The sequence below is a fragment of the Solanum tuberosum genome, unplaced genomic scaffold (genome assembly GCF_000226075.1).
Source record: "Solanum tuberosum cultivar DM 1-3 516 R44 unplaced genomic scaffold, SolTub_3.0 scf00172, whole genome shotgun sequence".
Lineage (NCBI taxonomy): Eukaryota > Viridiplantae > Streptophyta > Magnoliopsida > Solanales > Solanaceae > Solanum > Solanum tuberosum.
The window spans coordinates 1,191,444-1,200,832 of NW_006239095.1; the positions used below are offsets into that span (position 1 = coordinate 1,191,444).

At 28.6% G+C, this 9,389-nt stretch overlaps 1 long non-coding RNA gene across 1 annotated transcript; it reads left to right on the forward strand.

Annotated features, from left to right (window-relative positions):
* The first annotated feature begins 5,156 nt into the window (after positions 1–5,156).
* LOC102596790 (uncharacterized) lies at positions 5,157–5,801 on the forward strand. The gene is made up of 2 exons (XR_367786.1): positions 5,157–5,424; positions 5,750–5,801. It is a non-coding gene; the product is annotated as an uncharacterized lncRNA (long non-coding RNA).
* Positions 5,802–9,389: the final 3,588 nt, after the last annotated feature.

The following is a 9,389-nucleotide window of genomic DNA, read 5'->3' on the forward strand; positions in this document are numbered from 1 at the left end:
TATAGCAATTAGACAGTATTGCCCCTAAAAATATATGATATGATCTATCATATTAGAAATCAATCACAAAATAAATAAATAAATAAATCATCTTTTAGTATTTTAAACTTTAATTAATAAGTAAATTATTTAATGAAAAGAATGAAGAAAGAATTCTCATTTATGTGTACATATATAATAAAAAGTTAATTTTATAGTTATGCTATAATAAATGTGCATGTGTGATTAATATGTATTTAACTTGTAATTATTTAAAGTAAAAATTAATCTATCTTAATTTTTCTACTAAAGGAGTTATTTTTTGTAATAGTTATTATCATATATTAATTTTTTTTAGTGATGACTACAATAAGAATTAGATTAATGTTATAATACTCTTCCACTCCTCTTCATGTGTTAAGGACAAACATTGATTCAACTCTAACTTGACACTTCATGTACTCTAAAAAAATTAATATTTGTCACTCTATGATAATTTTCATATAATCGAGTAGATAAGTACACATCAAATTACTAATGACATCATGACTTCTTATAAATATACATTTTATTATATAGTATGTGTTTCAATTCTTTTATTTTCCATTGCAAAGTATAATCTCTGATGTAATGTTGTATATATAATCAACTTAATTTTTTTTCTTAAGATAAGTTTTATGTTTTTCTTCTTTATATCGGCATTGTTAAGCGGAAATTAATTATCTTTCTAGCAATTTTTGAATAGACAACATCAAGATCGTGGCTTGATTTGTATTGCTTTTTATACACTTTTTATTGAAAAATAGTCAATTAAGAACATCAATTATTTAAAAAATATATTCAATTCCGCGCGAAGCGCGGATAAGTACACTAGTATAAATATAACCTAGGTCCTAGGCCTCTGGTGTCTAGACGACTTTGAGTCTTAACTCTTTAATTAGTCTTTACTTAATTAAGTTTACAATTAAAAGATATTGTAATAGATGCTCTATTAAACAATACAACAAAACCTATGCAAACACTCCTATTAAATGTTTTAGATCAAACAATACGGCAACAAGGTTTTACATTCTTGTCTTCTTGGTGAAGAATTAAAGTGCTTCTTCAAGAACTTTTTGTGAAATAAATATTTAATAGTAGTATATTTTGAGGTGATTTTTTAAAGTAAAAAAACCGAAAATTAACCGAATCGTACCGATACCGAAGAGAAACCGATATGATTGGGTTGGTTTTAAAAAATCTAATTTTGGTTATATATTATAAAATAGCCGAAAAATTGGGATTTCATAATTTTAAAAAATAACCGACCAAAGTGTACCATTGACACCCCTACAGATACATCGTGTTTGATTTCGAATACATCTCTCAACATCTCGATATATCACATCTCGATTTCGTATACATCATTCAACGTCTCGATACATCACGTACGTTCTGATACATTACGTAAAGTGATGTATACGAGAATAGACGTGAATAGATATTTTTGTAATTTTTTCAAATGATGGAAAAATTTTAAAACTATGATAAAATAAATTATATATTTAGATAATTTTTCCAAAATAAATATTCCCATGGAATATTAATACTATTTTTGAAATTGATGGGAAGCTCTTCATTTTCCCTCTTAGTAATAAGTGAAGAAAGAGAGTAAAGTAAAGTGTACCTTAAAAGAAACTTTGAAGTCTTTCTTGTTTCTTTTTTCTCTTTGATATTATCTTAAATATTCCTCAAATGGCATTTAGCCCATTAATCTCAATTTTACTCTATAAAATTATGAATATCAGCTTCATGATATAAACCTATTCATATGAACACTCGTATCTCATAGTATACTTAACATCAAAATAGTATAAATAACATATGATAAAAAAAAAATAAAAATACAATTAATAATCGACACTAATAAGCCTAAACCTTCCCGAGGCAGAAACCAGGCAAATTAATACAACACATGGTTGCACATAATAATTACTTACTCTTCAACCTCCACCATATATTCAAAGGTGAAATATATGGAGGAAATTAGAGCAAAGTCATTATTGTTAGTAAGTGGATCCACTGCATCTACTGACATTCTTTTTAAAAGTAAATATATTATATTTAATCATATAACAAGTAATGTAAATTTAAAAATTAATAAATTATCAGAATAAGCCAGCGTTTGGTCATAGATTTCCAAATATTCTTGACAAATATTATTTGGGTGAAATTTTACTATATGTTTGGCCATAGTATTTGGGAAATATATTTCACTTTTTTAGAAAAATATAATTTATACCCATAAGTTTTAAAAACTATCAAAACTAACCATAAGTTTGTATTACAAATCAATTGGATCTTCGTTGTAATGAATAACAAGTAGTGTCCATGACACTAGAGCCAGGGGTGGATCTATGTGGACAGGTGGGGGTGCCACGGCACCCAGTGATCTCGGAAAAAACGTCGTTTATATATGTATATATGCATAATAATTTAATATATATTACTTTTGCCACCCACTGACTGAAATGCGGAACAGCTCAATTGGTGAAGGAGTTGGTCTGCCACACAGCCAACGCGGGTTCGAACCTCATTGCCAACACTTAACTTTTTGCTTGCTCCTTTTCTTTTTTGTCTTTTTCATTAGTATGTAAAGGTGCTTAATTTTTTTTTCTCCATTCATTCTTATTTATTTACTATTCTTTATTAATTCAAATTGACTCCTTTTCATGATTAATTTTTAATTTTTTTTTTTTACTTTCTCTTGCACTAATTATTAATCTCTTGATATGTGTGTTACATGTTTATTTTTATCAATTAATGAGTACTAAATTATGAACGTCAAATAAATATTATTAAGAATATATTCAAATAGTAGTTTTTAAAAATATGTTTTAAAAATGATTATTATTATTATAAGAGTTTTTTTTTAAAAAAATAAAGGTTCTTTCAATCTTCACCGACGTTCTTGCTAAGTAAGATGACTAGGCTGAAACTACAATTTTTATTTCTTTCCCTACCTATATATCTCCAACACACATAAAGTCAATGTAATATGAATATATTATGTTAATACTATTAGATGGTTTATACAAGCTCAAATTTTAATGTGAAAAATCTTTTTTTTTTCTCAAAGTTTCAGCAAATAAGACATCTAATTCCAAAAAGGAAAAAAATTGAATTGTTTAGTTATCTCTAATCTCAGAATATCTAAAAGAAAATATTACTAACATGCATATTTGATCGATTTGTTTATAAAAAAAAATCAGTAACCCGAATTGTAACCCAAAATTAAAGCAACCGATCATTTTATCTTACTTGAACGTTGTGGCACCCACGACCTCCAAATCCTAGATCCGCCCCTGACTAGAGCAATGTGGTAGTTTGGAGTGAGTGAAACAAGCATCATTCCATACATCGTGAAGTAGACAAAGCACATGACTTTGTTACCCTGAGTCGATTGTTCATCATTTTCATCAACAACCATATCATCACTTTCATATTCACTGAATATTTCATCACTACTTTGGTGTTCACGTAAAATATTATGTAATACAACGCAAACAACTACTATAGAGGGTTTTTTTGTAAAAGATAAAAGTTTGGTGTAAAATTTCAATTTTCAAAAGATCCCAAATAATGAGATTTGGCCCAAATACTAGAAAAAACTAGTATTTGAGAATTTGGGATATTTGCCAAAAATATTTGCCAAATAATAATAAATTGTATGGATAAACACTATTTGCCAAATTTTCCCCCAAATAATTTGCTTGATATATATAATTCGCTATATTGTTAGTAAGTGGAAACTAGAGCAAAGTCTTGTTATATGTTATATTTAACCGTATAACAAGTTTTTTTATATATAATTTGCTTCAAATGATTCACATTTGCGGAATGCTAAATTTTAAAGAAGGAAAAGAAAAGGCGCAGACTAAGAACAAAGAAGCAACATCAACATAAAGAAGATGAGGGGCTAAAAAAGCTAAAGTAAACCTAATGGGCTCACATTTCACATAATTTGACCTAAAATATTTGAGAATCTTACACAAATGTTACAGTGTTAAGAGCTAATTACATAATATTTGTACTTTCTTTCAAATTACAAAAATTCCTTAAATTTGGTGGAATCCTGATACATCCCAAAACTTCTTGATACATCGCGTCCCAATTTCGGATACATCCCCCAACATCTCGATATATCGCATCTCGGTTATGGATACATCACTCAACGCCCCGATACATCGCGTATGTCTCGCTACATTGCGTACGTCCCGATGCATCGCGTACGTCCCGATACATCACTCAACATCCCGATACATTGCGTAAAGTGATGTATCCGTGAATATGAGTGAGAAGATATTTTGTAATACTTTCAAATGATAGTAAATTTTAGAAAATATGGTAAAAATAAGTTGTGTATTTAAGTAATTCGCTATATTGTTAGTAAGTGGAAATTAGAGCAAAGTCTTGTTACATGTTATATTTAATCGTATAATAAGTTTTTGATATATAATTTGCTTCAAATGATTCACATTTGCGGAATGTTAAATTTTAAAGAAGATGAGGGGCTAAAAAAGCTAAAGTAAACCTAATGGGTTCACATTTCACATAATTTGACCTAAAATATTTGGGAAATTTTACACAAATCTTATAGTGTTAAGAACTAATTACATAATATCCCTCTTTCTTTCAAAATACAAAAATTCCTTAAATTTGGTGGAATTCGGATACATCCCAAAACGTCCCCATACATCGCGTCCCGGTTTCGGATACATCCCTTAATGTCTCAATATATCTCATCTCGGTTTCGGATACATCAGTCAATGTCCCGATACATCGCGTTCGTCCGATACATTGTGTAAAGTGATGTATCCGAGAATAGCAGCGAGTAGAGATTTTTGTAATTTTTTCAAATGATAGAATTTTTTACAAAATATGCTAAAAAAATTGTGTATTTAGGAAATTTTTCCATAATAAATATGTCCATTGAATAGTAATATTATTTTTGAAAGTGATGGGAATCCCCTCATTTTCTCTCTTTCTTATAAATAAGTGAAGAATTGTTTGTTGATAATATCCTAAATATTCCTCAAATGGCATCTACAAAAGTTAAGATTCCCACCATAGATTTTTGCAATTCTGAGCTTAAACCAAACACTCCACAATGGGAATCAGCAAAAGTTTAAGTTTTTGAAGCCTTACACGATTTTGGTTGTTTTGAAGCAATATATGACAAAGTTCCAAATGAAATTAGAGAGGGCGTGTTTGATACTTTAAAAGAAGTATTTGATTTTCCATTATCCAAATTGATAGAATATAGAGAGAAACCCTTTCATATCTATGATGGGTAAATTACAAGTATACCACTCTATGGTAGTGTGAGCTCTGTTGATTTGGTCCTCCCAAATAGTGTTGAAACATTTGCCAATACCTTTTGGTCTCATGGAAACCCTAATTTAGGTATGCATGCATTACTTCTTTTAACAATCTAATCACATTATTCATTGTGGCTATTCATATAGAATTGGTTATGATTATGGGAAGGGATGGAGGGGAGTACATTTCATTGGGGAACAATGCAATAGTTGGACATGATTTAACATGCTCGATAAAACAAGATATCACAATCTAAAATGATTAAAAATAACATTTTAATATTATCTGCACATCGCACATGTACGTATGCTAGGTATATATTAAGTGTATTTCTTACATAATTTTGAGTAGTATCACAATTAAAATTGCATTACTATTTATATAAGTTTTGTATGTTTTAATTTGGCAGCAATGTGGCAAAGTCCTACTTCAAGCAACTTATGGAATTGAATGACATGGTGGAAAAGATGGTTTTGGAGAGTCTTAGGGCTAAAAAATTACATTGATGAATTCTTGAATTCCAATGTTTATATGTCAAGATTTTACTAATTACAAGGTAATTAAAGGTGAAAAATGAGAATAAATCAGAATTACCTTCCCACACAGATAGTTCCTACTTGACCATAATTAAACAAAATCAAAATGGATTGCAAGTTCTCTACAAAAATGGAGAGTGGATTGAGCTCAATCATACTTCATCAAATTCCTATATTGTTTTATCAGCAGATGTTTTCATGGTAAGTTATTATTTATTTTTTAGTACACGAATCAAAAATACACCTAAACTCATTATTTATGTGTATTTTTGACAATTAACTCTTTATTTTTTTTTGTATGATTGATTATTCAAGCCGAACTAGAAGCTAATATTAGAGGAGTTTTGAAGCAACGCAAAAAAATTGTTTGTGTGTAATGTATGAATCATGATGCGGGCTCAACCCGTTAAAGAAATCACTAATATTTATATTGGGTTAGATTGTTTACCTAACATCTCGCGAAGTACTGCCCTTTATCCAAACCCTATGTGAACGCCAAATATTTTATGCATCAACCTGTCTTTTTTTATTTGGCCTCAACTAACTTCAATTCGCAGAAATTATTAAACCTTGATATTAGTTGGAGTAACATCTCTTTTCTGGAAAGTTGAAAATGATACCAGAACTATCATAATAATTTTTTAAATTGTCTTGTTATTATCTTATTAATTTAAAATTTTCATTCTTCAGAGGAAATTTAAGTCAATCTTTTTGTTCCTTAATTATTAGTTAAACAAATAAATTGTTATACATACTTTTTATGTGTTGACGTTGTGAATTTATATAGGCATGGACAAATGATAGATTAACATCTGCTCAACACAGGGTTGTAACAACAGGAGACAAAGATAGATTATCTATTCAATTATTTTCCTTCCCAAATCCAGATTATATTTTGAAGGTCCCAAAAGAATTAGTGGATGAAGAACACCCCTTAATGTTCAAGCCTTTTAAGTTGCCTGAATTTAATAAATATATTATGTTAGGTGCTAAAAATGGATTGAGTGTCAAGAATTATTGTGGTCTTTAAAAATTTAGTAGCTATGAAAATTTATTTATGTCTTGTTTTGATGAATAAAATGTATCAGATGATTGGTTGAATATTTTGAATTTATATTTGGATGGTTATTACATATGATTTCGTAAAGTATTGTACTGTGTTGTAATTTGTTGTGTTGTGTTGTACTATGTTGTTTTGATGAATAAAACATATGAGCGGTTGAATATTTTGAATTTATATTTGGATGGTTGTTGCCCATAGTTTTATAACGTATTGTATTGTGTTGTATTATATTATATCATTTTGATGAATACACCATATGGATATATTTTATTATTTTACATCATTACCACATTATAATTTAAAGAATAAATATATAATATTATATTTTAAAAAATAGAATAGGGTACTAGATAGAGTTATTACAAAAAAGTAAGGTAAAAAATAAATTAGGATTATCAAATTATAAGCATAGAAAAAATGATGTTTATGAAACGATAAAGATAATTACGCGACCACACCAAATTGATCATTATTATAAGACTTTTCATCATTATATAGCGATAATAATGAAATAAGATAATGATGCCACCACACCAAATTTATTATTGTTATGAGAGTTTTCATCATTATGTAGAGATAAATTTATGAAAACAATATTACTCCCTCTATCCTATTTTATGTGGCACTCTTTTCTTTTTAGTCCGCACCAAGAAGAATGTCACCTTACTATAATTAGAAACATTTTAACTTTAAAATTTTTTTTACCCATAATGAAATAATTTACAGTCACACAAATATCTAAGGATTGTTTTAGACCACAAGTTTCAAAAGTTTTCCTTTTTTTCTTAAATAACATGTCAAGTCAAACAGTGCCACATAAAATGAAACAAGAAAATTATTTAATATCTCAACAAAATTATTTATATCTATAATTTCTTGATTTATTTACCCTCCTTGAATATTCTTTAATTTATTTGTCATCATTCATCCATCAATTAGTCATCATGCTATAATATCATATAAATGAGTATTTCTATCTGCTATTTATCTATGGGTCATATATAAATATTAGGATACAATTTATTTTCTGTTATTAAATAATTGTATTCTTGTAAATCAAATAAATAAAAAATACATAAATCAGATACATAACAAACTAAAATATTGACATTATTAATAAATATTAAAAGTGTGGTTAAGGAATTCTATTAAATGTCAAAATATTGACATTTTGAAAATTTTCCCTTCTATTAATGACATCGTTTATGTGGATGAAAACACCCTTTCATCCAAGGAGATTGGAGTAAGGTCCATTCCAGATCCCAGACAGTATAAAATCGTCTAAGTCATTTATATTTCTTTTATTTATATTTCTATAAGTTGTTATCTTTATTTTCATATTTCTTACTTCATATAGTCAATTATTGGGCTCAAGTGGTCGACTAAAAAATAAAAATAAGGCAATTCATCCATTTTCAATTCGTATTAGAGCAAGGTCTTACAATTATTTGTCTATAGTGCAATGTTTGGTTTTAACTCTTCATTAGAGAAATCTATTATTGGAGCTTTAACTTTGGTACAAGTCATTGATGAATTAATTAGTCTCCTATCTAGCAATATTTGTCCACTATTGACTTTGCACACATTTTAAGAAATTATAAATAGAAGGATAATTTTACTATATCACCGTTTGAATATAATAAATGAAATACCTAGAAAAAGGTAATAGAGAAACGACTATAATTAATGACAGAAGTGTAATTATAATATAATAATGGAAAATGGATTAATAAGATTAATTCGTGCAAGGGGTGTAATTAGTGTTTTGAATTTTAGAAGAAAAAAAATGCTCTAGTTCATATTAAAACACATAACCCCCCCCCTCCGAACTTGGCAGCATAACTTACTTTAGCATTTTATCTTTACGGGTAATTATTTACCCCCTAATCTTATTGCAAGTGAATTTAATAGCACCTTACACATACAATACCAGTTTCATACTCATGGGTGAAATGCACGCGCGCCACCTAAGTGACACCTCGGTGGCACATCAATGACATGCCAGATAATTGAAAAAATATATTTTTTCTTTATCTTTACTTCCCCACATCTTTTTAAAAATTTGTATTCACTCTTCCCCCACTCTCTTCATTATTTCATCTGGGTTGATTTCTTAACATTCAAAATTTCACATTGATTGATTCACTTTATTTTTCATTTGCTTTGTAATTATTCACTATTACTTCCATCAATACTTATATCAATAACCATACTTTTTTTTTCCAACTAGGTGAAACTGTCAACTTATATCAACAATGGCGATTTTAAATTTATGCAAAATCGATGTGCTAATTTTTTAGCTTAGTTGTTACTTTTCTTGTTTCACTTCTTAATGCATATTCAGGTATAGAATAAGTAATGTTTGAGGAAGAAGAGACAAGCAGGGGCAGGTGGGGTTTTGAGAAAGGGGTGGAGGGGTTTGAAGAAGAAGAAGAAGAATGGGGTAGGTG